This window comes from Tiliqua scincoides, chromosome 8 (genome assembly GCF_035046505.1).
Source record: "Tiliqua scincoides isolate rTilSci1 chromosome 8, rTilSci1.hap2, whole genome shotgun sequence".
NCBI lineage: Eukaryota > Metazoa > Chordata > Lepidosauria > Squamata > Scincidae > Tiliqua > Tiliqua scincoides.
In genome coordinates, this window is record NC_089828.1 from 39,934,097 (window position 1) to 39,947,172 (window position 13,076).

The window sequence follows — 13,076 nt, forward strand, 5'->3', positions numbered from 1 at the left end:
GTCTTCTCTGGACCTGACTTATCCCTTTGGGCTTGGTGCATACAACCACAGGAGCAGCAGACACCTCTTTCATGGGGCAGGCCTAGAAGTTAGGGTCATGGGAGGTGGAGTGAGAGAGTGGTCTCTAAAAAACTTTTGAGATGTTTATACAGTATGTAAAATTAACATGTATACTTTGGGGTTTTTCAGAACATCAAATAAATATGCTTAGTTTCTGTTCAGTTTAGAGCATCAGATAAATTAAAAACGTTTCAGAAGGAAAACCCACATGGTCTTTCTTCCCCAGCCCTTCCCTTAATTTTCAAGGAGCCCACTTTCTAGAAGGCTAACTATTTTGCTCCTGACTTCTGCAAGTGAGATCTGGCTCCAGTTTACTGGAGGTCAGGCAGATAGGTGAATTCCTGATTTGGGGCAGGCTGTGACACAAATGGTGCTTTTATTGGAGGGACCGGGGTGGTGGTGGAGGAACGACTGGTTCCCTAGACAGTGCTGGCTGCGGGAGTGTTGCTTCCTTCAGGACTGGGGGCTGGGGAAAAAGCCATTGACGGGGTGCAGGTGGCTGCAGGACTGGCTGATTTTTCTCTGGTAGGCAATAGCTCTGCCAAGTTGTTCCTTCTGGCTCTTCCTTTGGGGGAACTTGAGGGAATAATGGCTCCTGCAGAGGTAGTACTTGAAGGATTGTGGGCTCCTGAAGCGGTCGTGGCTGAGAGACAATCTCCTCTGGTAGCTGGAGGGCTGTCAGCTCCTCTAGTAAGGGTGGGGGGACCACCAGCTTCTTCTCAGATGTTGATGGAGTGGGTTTTGTCTCCTGCTCTGGTGCCAGTTGTGGGGCTGGTGTCTCCTTTTCCTCTTTCCTCTCCTAAGAAGAAGTAAAAACCAGAGATGTTGCTTTAACTATTGAATAGAACAGAGATTGTAAAACACTGGAAAAGAAGCAGTACATTCCAGACCAGAGCTCCTTTTCCTCCTGTTGGGCTGGCTCCCATGCAAGGTGGGTCTGGGAGGTATTGGCATTTTCATTTATTTGCAAAACATTGTTTGTCATAGGCAGGAGAACACCACTAAAGGCCTATATGGCACTTTGCAATGTTCAAAGTAATTTGCACACAGCATCTTGTACTCCATACAACAACCTCTTCAGGTAGGTGGGTATTATGACAGGTGGGTGCAACTATCCCATTTCTGAGGTGGACTGAAGCTGTAGGCCTCTTCCACCCCCCACCCCCCCAAAAGCTGGATACAGTGTGCCTGCTTTTGGTACAGCTGCACCAGTGGAGGGGGAACCTTGGAAAACAGGTACCCGAGAGCAGAAGAGCCTGTTCTCCCTTTTGGGTGAGATGGCTTCCTATGAGGTGGGTTTTTGCCTCACTCCGGTTGTTTTCTAGTGCACTAGGTGCTCAAATTGCTCATATATTCCAACAGAATAGCTTTACTTCATTAGAGTCTATGGAGAATGCCCTGGAAAACAGCTACTGGGGGACAAAAGTCCACCTTCTGCAGGAGACCGGCAGCCTGGACTCTCATTTTAAAGAAATGAGAAACAAAAACAAAAACAAATGAAACACTAACAAATAAATAACAAAGTAAAATTGATTTCATAAACTTAACTGAATGATTTCCAAAATTCTCATATGAATTTCTTTGTGGATTCTGAAGTTCCAGTTTCGATGGTTTTGTTTCTAAAATTGAACAAATGCACTAAGAATTGTCTGGTGTTGCAGGTTTTATTTTGAAATGCATAGAATGCTTTGCACATGCAGTTTGTCGCAGTATTCAGTTTCTTTATGTCTCCACCACCCTCACACCATTTATCAGAGAAGTGCAGTCAGGGAAGGTAAAGTTTAACCAGACACAGTAAGTAAACAAGCAAAGCCCAAGGACCCCAACAAGTAAAAAGAAAAAGTTCCTTACCTTTTCACTCTGCTCCTTTCTTCTTGAACAGAGTCAGTAAGCAGAGTGCACACACAGGCTTGCACGCATGCACACAAACTATACAATGCACACAGAAGCCATCAGCAACCAACTTGCTGCACTCATGGTTGGTTTCCAAGAGAAAAAAACCGGGAGGGTTCCTGTGTCAACAATCTCTGGGGAGGCAGCAAGAAGATTTGCCCCAGCAGGTTAGTCTGTAATCATGGCTGGCTTCCGATTTAAAAAAAAAAAAAAAAAGGTTCCTGCATCAGAAAGCTCTGGAGGGAGGCAGCAGGAAGAGTTGCCTCTGTTCTGCTTGACAAAAGTCATGAAAAAACAATGAGTCTGCTCTCTCTAAAACTGTAGTCTCCAAACTGGAGACAGCTGTACACTGGGAAAGGCTTCTCTGGCGTGAACAGAGCATTCCGTTCTGCCGGGGAGCCTGCTTACCTTGCCGGTGAACTCCCCCAAACTGTGTTCCAGCCAGACACATCTGCCCAGAAATCCAGTGGCAAAGTCTGCTGGGGTGGACTTGGAAATAGCTGGCCAGTTTGGGAGAGATTAGCAGCACGAAATGGAGGCTCCCCCACAGAATGGTAAACTTCATTCATGGAGGGGAGGGATTAGTCCAGATGCTGAATCTGGCCCATGAAACCGGGGTCTGGAGAGCCCTGTTCTAAAGTGCTAGAAGAGGCCATTTTCCAGTTGCTTCAGGGGTTGTGTTGCTGAGCTCTCCCTAGTTTCAAGTGGGGGAAGAAGATGTTTTTATTTATTCCTGGAGGAAGGGGAGAGACACAGTTTTGGACCTACCAATGGGTGGGGCCAGTTCGATGGGGCAAATGCCCCAGACACGAGCCTGTTGGACCCCATGGAAGCCTCTCTGAGGCTCCCAATGGAATTGGAAACTGTGCTTCCGGTTTCCCAGAAGCACAGTTTATAGCATCAGGGAACTTCAGAGAAGCTTCCTCGACGCAGCCTTCGGTCGTGTGAGGCTCCGTGAGCCTCAGGTGAGTGGCGGGTACATTTTTGCACAGGGGGTGGCAAAAGTCCGTGAGGGGGTGCCATCGTGGGCTTTTGCCCTGGGCGCAGGGCTGGGGAGGTCCACCGCTGGAGAGACTGTGTATTTTTTTTCTGAGGAAGGTAATGAGACTGAGCTTAAGGGGGGAGGGAGAGGGAAGAGGGGGAATGAGTTTGAATTCATGTGGCTTTGCCTTCCTGGGCCTGGGCCTCACCACATGTCACTGCCATGTATTACTAATGCACATGCTCACACCTAGATTGATTAAAACAATGTAAAGCTGCAGGTGCATTAGTAATACATGGTGGGAGGATGGGGAGACCCAAAAAACTGAAAGTTGCGACAAAGGGCATGTGCAGAGCATTTCAGAATAAAACATGAAACAGAATAATTCCTAGTGCATTAATGGGCAGGATCAGAGTTTGACCAAGGGACTCCAGTGGTTCTAAGCTCTCAGCCTGTGCTCCTTTTGGACCACAACTGAAGCCAGCTCTGCTTTGTTTGTGAAATTATTCAGCTGAAGTTTCCTAGACAGCATTCAAAAGATAAATACCTCTTCCAATGGTGGCTGGGGTGGCTCTTCCGTCAGCTGAGGTGGAAGCTCTGGTTCTGTCTCTAGTATTACCAGTGGCGTTGGTGGCATCACCACTACTTCCTCTTCCTCCTCGGCCTCCTCTGCTTTCTTGGCAAAATCTTCTGTGGCTGATATCACCAGTGGCGTTGGTGGCATCACCACTACTTCCTCTTCCTTCTCGGCCTCCTCTGCTTCCTTGGCAAAATCTTCTGTGGCTGATATCACCAGTGGCGTTGGTGGCATCACCACTACTTCCTCTTCCTTCTCGGCCTCCTCTGCTTCCTTGGCAAAATCTTCTGTGGCTGGTATCAACAGTGGCGTTGGTGGCATCACCACTACTTCCTCTTCCTTCTCTGCTTCCTTGGCAAAATCTTCTGTGGCTGGTATCAACAGTGGCGTTGGTGGCATCACCACTACTTCCTCTTCCTCCTCTTCCTCCTCTGCTTCCTTGGCAAAATCTTCTGTGGCTGATATCACCAGTGGCGTTGGTGGCATCACTTCCTTCTCTGCTTCTTTGGCTAAATCTTCTGTGGCTGTAGAGATGCACACCAAATCAACCTCACACAGGCCTTACTTTCCACCAATACATCCCTTAGATTTAACATCTTTGCCCCTCCCAACTAAACTCACACAGAACCCTAAAGTCAGAGTCTCTGGGACTGCACTTGGAAGCAGCTAGGAAGTCATGCTGACAGCCAGGGGGTTTTCATAAGAAACAGGAACAAAAATGAATGCGTGCTACTCATTTTCATTCAGACTGCAATGAAAATAAACAGGAATATATAAGGAATGAAAAATGAAAGAAAATCCATTTGCTTCTGTTTGTAGGACAGGGGGAGCAAATGCAGGCTGCTGGCACTCAGCAGAGATTGGAGTGGGAAACTGCACTCAACAATGGTCAGATGTCTACTTCCCATACTTAGGATGGGTTTCTGCTGAGTGTGGGAAGTGAAAATTGAGAGGTGTCAAAGGCCTGTTCCCCGCATGGGTCTCTGATGAACCTTGGTGACCTGCAGTTGACAACCTTCTTGTCATTGGAACTGATCTCCACTCCATAGGATGCAATTAAGACCCAGCTTGCTTCAAAATGTTGGGGGAGGATGCAGCAACCCACCCCCTTAAGGCCATCTCCCCATAAGATCTCCTGGGGTCAGTTGCTGCATTCCTCCTTCCTCAACATTGTCTTTATCTTTCATTTATTTCAATGAAACCTGATTCATTCCGTGAAATCAATGAGATATAAAGATGGGATAACACTGTCTGGGGAAGGGCTGGGGTTAACCTCCCCATGACTCTGCCATTTTTTTTCACCTATTTTGGCCATTTGGATCCCTACAGAGGTTGCTGTGATGTCTCAGCATTTTGAAGGAGCTACCAAGTCAGTAGGATGCAGTAGCCATATTTGCCTCATATTTGCCTCATCTTAATTGTTTGTCCTCCCCCCCCCCCCCACTATAGAGAGCTCAGCTTTAAGCCAGCCCATTGGACCATGAAGCCAACCTAATTTTTAGGAGCAGAAAATTCAAGAAATCCATAAAGAAAAACCTGCTTAACAGCAATGATTATAAAAAGCAGGGGTCATGTACCCTCTGTCTGCACAAGCATTGGACGCCCAACTGATGGTCACCCACTCTCTAGCTAGATGTGGGTGCAGGGACCAAGACAGTTTGTGTTCCTAGTAAATCATACTAGTGTTTTATTTCAGCTGCCTTTAACCCCCATGTCAATCCAGTGGTTCAAACTCCTTTCTATCTTGTGACCCATGCAGTTGCCCATCCATACAAGTGCCTGGTTCTCTCCTTTTTACTTTCTGTTCATCCCTGCATGTAATTTTAATTCCTTTTAATAGCATCCTTTTATTTTACTGCTTTATCTGCCTGGACCCTGTTCACTCAGGAGGCCACTGGCTGTCTGGTCATCTCAGAACACCAGCCTGCACCACTGTCTGGCTTTTAAGGGAATCCCCAGAGATTTAGGGGTTCTCCATGACCCTGGGAAGAAAATTTCCCCAAGGCAGCCCTCTTACTGCTTCATTTCCCCCCGGACTGGGGTAGTGACAGCACTTTACTATTCCGGTTTAAACAAGATAGGCTGGAAGTGAGCGCCAACTGCAAGGCTCTGCAACCTGCACCAATCAGTCTGCCACCACATGGGCAAACACTCAGGGTGAGAGAGCCTTCAGTGGTGAGAGTGACAGGGTGAGAGGATCTTCGGCGGTGGCGGGGGGGGTGATGACAGAAATCTGGTGCAGTGACAAGGAGGCAGCTCTTTATTGGATCCCCTGTTTCAAGCAAGGTTACTTAAAAGAAAAAAGAAAAGAAAGGTATATAACAAAAAGAGGTGGTAAATAACAAAATGACAAATAACATGAATGAAATGCAAATGGAAATTGAAGACAACAAGAAAATGGTGTTAGTGTTTTTTTTGCAGCCACTTACCAGTGGTTTTATCGACTGTGGTCTTTTCAGGCCAAGGGCTGATGACCCGAATCCCTCCATTCGTGGTGTCTGGAGCAGGTATTGCCATGGGGAAACATGAAGACAGGCTGATGGGCCTGCTCACTGCAATCTAAGGGAGAGGGATCACCTCATAGCAGTTCGTGCAGAAGGAATCTAATTTCTAAAGATAATTTCTAAAGAGAAAAGTGCTATCTTAGGGGCAGCCCACCTATGAGGCCCAACAACATAGCAGCCTGAGATGGCAGAATGGCCCCATGCACCACCCAGGGCCTGTCCTGATCTCTGCCCCCATCCTGCAGTAGCAGACAAAAAAGGCAGAGAGGGAAGGAATCACTGGCCTCAAGCACCTTCTGAAATGCCCCCACTCTCATCTTTCACATACGTCCTGCTGTTCCTCTCATTTTGATAAGGCAGCAGCAGGGAGAAAGGACAACTAGGGAGCAGTGGCGTAGTTAATGATCATGTAGCCCAGTGCCAAGCTCAAATGGTGCCCCAGAAGTGATGTCACAACTGGAAATGACATCATGCCTGGGCTTTTAAAATCTTATGGGTTCCATGATGTATCATGATAGCATCTCATTGGCTCTCAGAACAATCAGTTCTGGTCAGTTATGAGTTGAAGAAATCCACTTTTTGGTTCCATAAGACATTTGGGTTTATTTTCTGGTTAATTGGCTGTAACTTCTGATAGAATACAGATATTCCAATAGAGTTTGTTTCATTGCATTCTGCATTAAATTATTTTTTCAACTATATACGTATAACATGATGGAATTATTTGTACATTCTGAGGTTTTCACAATGTTGGCCATTAGTGTCAAGCTCAGCTTGTTGCCCATTGCAATTGCTACCTCCTGCCCCCCTTAGCTATGCCACTGCTAGGGAAAGGTGGCAGAGTGGAGCAAAGGCAGCAGGCGGAACACAGGAGAGGACATCTGCATGCATGTAACCAAGTGGGAGGGCAATGACACTGCCTCAGACATAGGGGGTAGAGGAAACTTCGTTTGGGACAGTAAGCAAACTCCACCCAACTCCACTTTCTAAACATGAATGGTGAAAGTTCAAAGCAGTCTGCTCAAGCTCAGAGGTGCTCCCAATACACAGAAACCAGGCTTATCCTTTTTTCAGTCTTTGGATTGCCACTTCCCTTGATCTCCTCATTCCCTTCTTCCTTTGCCTGTAACCCTCTGGCAGGAGCAGGGGGTGGGGTGGGGATGTGCCTCCAAGGTGGTGCCAGCCAGGTGCTATGAAACAAGCGGTTTCTCTATGATAGAGCCACCTTGAACAAGAGATGGAGAATCTAGTCTAAAGCAATCTCATGCAAACTTATATGGAAGTCAGTCCCATTGAACTAGATAGTACTTACTTCTGAGGCATGCACAGGAATGCACTGCTAGAGTAGTTTGAGATGGACAGTTGCTAGTGACTACCTAATCATTGTGCTTTTATTGTATGCTACAACCAAAAAAAAACTTTTCTGCACTGTTCGTGTGTGTACACGCATGCGTGCATGTCCTGTCCACAGCAGTGGGTGTGACAGCCATAGAGGTGGAGGAGAAAAAATTTGAGTGTGCAATTTTAAAAAGCTTTTCAGTGCTAATTAAAAGATATAGAGAAGGGACTTGTCTGCCCACTATGTCATCATGTGTATCAAAACTCCACCTCTTTAAAAAACAACACCAAACTTAGTCAGAAAATGTGATCTACATTTAGAGGTTGAACTACTGTTGGATGTTCTGCAGTCTGAAAAGAGATTTAGCACAGAGAACTCACCAGAGGATGATAACTGAATGTAGCCATGACAAGTGTCATGTACATTCCCCATTTTTTAAAAAGGAGTGATCACTTTTAGTTCAAAGTACTCTGCACAAGTTCAGAGGTGCTTTTATATCCATTTTACATTAAAGGCATATATGTTGTTTCCCCCTCATGGATTTGTTTTGGATTTTGTTGAATGTATATTCACCAATTGTGAAACGTTCAAAATGTGAAAGTTTAAAAGAAAAAAAATAAGAGGCGTTAAAGTGTGGCAAATTAAAAGAAAAAAAAGAAAAGAAAAGAAAAGAAAAAAAAATAAGAGGCGTTAGTGTGGCAATTTCATATTTAAACCCTATTGGCAAGTTGGGTATGGCATTTGGCATACTCCCTCAAGCACAACAAGGTCTAAACACTGCCTAATGCAGAAGCATGCCAGTCTGAAGAGCAGTCACTAAGACTGCGTGCTGTGACAGCAAGAAGTAGCCAGATTCAATGAATGGAGTCTGCCTGCTGTATCTCTGCATGATCTACTGCTTTGATCTTTCCTCTTTCCACACATCCTCTGTTGGAAGCAGGTCATTCTGTTATATCTTCACACTGTATGCAATTGGATCATTTCACCACTTACAATGCACACCCTGCCTGCCAAGAGGCTACCCATTGCAGCTCTGTACAAGTCACTCCATTTCTTCTCATCCAATTAGAAGTCAGCATTTCTTTGCAGCCATAGCATTTGGTCCCTGGGAAGGCTAGAGCTACCAATAGTTTACAGTTATATAAAATCACAGTTGTGTTTTTGTGCCCCAGTGTTTTTCAGATGTTCCAAAACATTATGCCCAAGTTGGCTTGAACATCAGTAAAGCTGAAACTAAGAGCAGGAGGGTTTTGTCCCAGAGAATGGAACACAGGAATCCTTGCAAGCATTGCCCCTCCTGCAATCCACCCCTGACCCCCACCAATTATTAAAGCCTCGTGAAATACACACCTCAAATATCTCATGCCGATAAGAAAACACATTCTGCGTAGAGTCCGATGAACTTGTTGACACATCATGATCCTTAGAGATCCAAACTAGAGCCGAAGCAAAGTACAAATTAAGGACCTGGGTATCATTTCCTAGGGGCAGCCCAAGATCTTCAAGTGCGTGTGTTAAATGTCATATTATGCCAGCTATCAAGGCTACAATGCTGTGCACACTTACTTGTAAGGAAACTCCCCTCCCTTGAATTCTGTAAGATAGATGACTGAGAATAATGCCTAGGATCAGGTCTCCTGTTCCATTAACATTTGAAACACTGTGGCTTTTGTGCCATTTACCAACACCCTGGGGAAGGAGGGGAGTGGGGGGGGGAAGACAAGAGGGTAGGTCTACTTTCTGCCCAAGCTAGCAAAGGACTTGAGGAAAAAGAAAAGCAGTTAGATGGTTACCATAAGTACACCCAACCTGTGGCCAAGGGGCAACTTTACCATCAGTTGTTCTATAACCCAAGACTCTCTGGTTTGCTTTCTACTCACAGTCCGACATGGTTACTTCCCAAGAGGCCAGGTGATCAACAGGTCTTTACTCAAGGCATTATTGATTCCCCAGTCAAGTACAGACCTAGACCCTTCCAGTCTAAAGTGACTGATACTCTTGCCCTGCAGTCCTTGTGATGTGCTGTGATGTCACAGCGCAGGTGTCAGCCAATTGTTGGACCTTTTAGTTACCTATTAGATCTGTCTTCTCCCAGGACTTAGGGATATCTAATAGCTGTTAACTTCAGTTATAGTGAGAAGAGCCAAGGCTGCTTAGTGGCTGCAGGAGTGGCTCATCTCCACTACACATCTTCCCATTCCCTGAATTCAAAAGAGCAGGGAGTAGGAGATTGGTCAATGCCTTAGCCCGCTCCCCTCTTCTTCAATCCAGGGAGCAGGTTCAAGAGTGACAATGTGCTGGCAACTGCCCCAGTTGACCTCATAACCAGACCTTATAGAAAAGGTGTAGTTTGTCAGGTGCTCATTTCATTTGCGAGCCTATTTTAATATTCAGAGGGAAGAAGTTTCTACCCACACTCTTCTCCTTCCCCCACTTTTTTGAATTAACCCCACACCTTCCCCATATGCTTTTTGGCAGATGCAACTGTGTCTGCTGGCATTGGTGCCATTTCAGAACTGCCCAACTTCAAGCAACACTTAGAGGGCACGCTTAATTTTCACAGTATGCTAGCAAGGCTTTTGGGACTTCACTATCAAAATTGGAGCATGTCTAAAGTTCAGAACTTTAGAAGACAAAGAGCAGTAGGGCTGTTTTGGGGAAGCTTCTCCCATCACTGGCCAAGGAACCTGCAATAAGCTTCAAAAAAAGATTACAAAACCACTGAATTATGTAGGATCAGAAGTCTGGCTAGCTCAGGGAATACTTTACTCCCATTCAAGTCTCCTTGAAATCCCAGTCCAGCTTATCAGAAGTTATCTGCTACTTTGATTGCCACCAGGAAGAGAGCCTTTTGCTGCCCTGAATACCCATTCTATACCTCGCTTTTCTTGTAGGGCAAGATGTCTCCCCTCCCCCAACAAGCAACCAACCATCAACTGCAAACAGTTTCACTGCCGAGGGATCAGCTCAAGTGAGCACTGGCTACAGGAACGTGTGGTCAGGCTTACTCTGAACACCCACTACTCAGGCAACATCACCCTCTGTATTAATGGGAGCAGGGGATGATCCCATAGGGTAGGGAGGAGCAATAGCAGTCACCAGTAGCATCACTAGAGTTTGCATCATCCAGGGCAGGAGGCCAGTGTATCCCCACCTGAGGGACCTCCTCCCATGCAGTGGGTGGGGCAAGAATGCAGGTGGTGGGTGTGCCCCACCCCTGCTGGTGTTTTGGCCAGATTGAAATATCTGTTCTAAGTGTTCTGTTTCATTTCATTCTGCTGTAAATTATGCATCAAATGGTATATAACATGGCTATTTCTAAAAACCACAATTTTAGTGATTGGTCATTAGTGGCGTTATCCCACTGTGAGCATCACCCAGTGCAGTCTGCACCCCCCATAACGACACCACTTGCAGTCACCTACTGCAGCTGGGAAAGGAGGAGGAGAAGACAGTGCACCAGTGCAGAACTTTGTGCTAGGGCTCCTAGCAAACTAGTGCCAACCCGTTTTAGACTGGGTTTGTAAGCCATTTGCAAACTGCTATGAAAGTCTGACTCTAAACCTCTTTCACAAGAACACACCTGCTCCAACTTGGAGAGATTCAAAATGGGTAAGAAAATGTATGGTTTTGACTTTACGAAACACTCAACCTTGTCTAACTAAATTTGTCTACCCAATCGTAAAAAAACTTCCAATATTTTCTTACTCTATCTAAATCTCTCTTTCATTCTTTGTTAGGACTTCCATTTCTGCTACTTCATAGATTTTGTCTATTAAATTTTCTTTAATAGAAAATTTGGCACATCTATAGATTTCCATTTTTGCGCAAACAATATTCTTGCCGCCGTAACAATATTTACAATAAGGGGTTTCTTAGATTGGTCTTTAATTTCTGATGTCACATTTAGGAGGAATATTTCTGGTTTGAATGGTAATACACAATGCAATATCTCTTGCAACACTATGTATCATTTTCCAATATTTCTTTGCTTTTTCACATGTCCACCACATATGATAAAAATTTCCTTCTACCTCATTACATTTCCAACACTTATTTGATAATCCACAGTACATTTTTGCTAATTTCTCTGGCGTTAAATACCATCTATAAAACAATTTATATAAATTCTCTTTAAAAATATTAGTTCTTAATATTTGTATTCCAAATCTGATTCCATTCCTCCATCGATATATCCAAAGTTTTTTGCCCAACACACCATTGCATCTTTAACTATCTCGTCTTCCATTATCTCCAAGAGAAAACTATACATTTTTCTTATATACTTCCCCTCATCAAAAATATTTTATCAAAACTTATATCTTCTTCATATAGACCTTTTTTTTTGAACTTCTCGTAGTCTTGTTCTTATTTGCATTTCATTCCACCAGTCAAGCTTTATTCCTTTTTCTTCTAACTCATACTTAGTTAGGATCTCTACTTTATTAATCAGCAACTCGCTATATGACTTATTTTGATCTTTTTAAATCCAATTCGGGTTGGTTGCTATTTCAAGCGGTTTTATCCATCTAGGTAATTTAGAATATGCGTATCTTATATTTTATCTGATCCCGTATCCAAATTAAAGATCTTCTTAAAATGTGTTTAAAATATCCATGCTGTTTAACTTTATCATAAAACAAAAACGCATGCCAGCCTATTTGTAAATCATGTGCCTCTAATGTTAAAATTTAAGTTTAATATAAGTCCCCAATCTTTTATCCAATTTAAAGCTGCTGCTTGATAATATAATTCATCTTATAATTCCCAGTCCCAGTTTTATATTGATAAATATGATAGCCTTTGTATTAACAATTATTGTGCTTTTTGTTAATTAAATGATGTATGTTGGAATTGAGGGCCAAACCTTATGTGTAACCTGTGTTGTACCCACCCAAATGTGTTGTTTCCCTGGGGGCTGGGGATAAGAATAGGCCCTCAGTTTGGCTGTACTTGTCGTAAGAGGCGACTAAACAGCCACCGGGTAGATGGGACTCATCAGCCTGGGAAGGCAGCTCATCTGAGAGAAGGAAAACTCTGATCCCAAACCTCCACTGCCTTGTGGCTACATCCAGTTATGGAAAAGGCTTCAGGAGTCAACCTCGAGGCAAAATCCGGAGCCAGAGTCCTTGAGGCAGTTCATGGCTGAACACAGTCACGTTCTGGCAACTCCTGCAACGCCGCTGGAACCAACCGTATTGGCCTCTGCCTTTCCATTGGACCATTTCAGCGACGTGGAGAGGAGGGATTTGCTGCATGGGTAACAGCCTATCCTCCATGCCTTCTTTACCCAGGCTTCATGCACTGGAGAAGACACTCTGTTCCAGAACCACCATTCAGAGCGTCACACCATAGTCTCCCAAGACTGAAGGATGCCAACAACAACCCACCCAAAGTTAAACCTATTTCCTTTCCTGTATCTGTAATAAATAAATTAAAAAAAGAAAAGAAAGTGTATGGTTTTGTGGATTGCATGTCTATTGAAGAAGCAACTATGTTTAGAAGAACAGGCCATTACCAAAATGAATAAGTTATTGTTAAAATATGACATAAGAGGAACAGGTTAAGGAGTTTATGATACAATGGGCAAGAAATGTTGACCATGAGATATCCATGGGAGAGCTTGTGGACCAAAAGATTAAGATTTACATTAAATGTAAATCTTAAGAGACCTTTAACAAAATGTATAGATGGTATATAACCCCTGCTGATTGGGTAAGA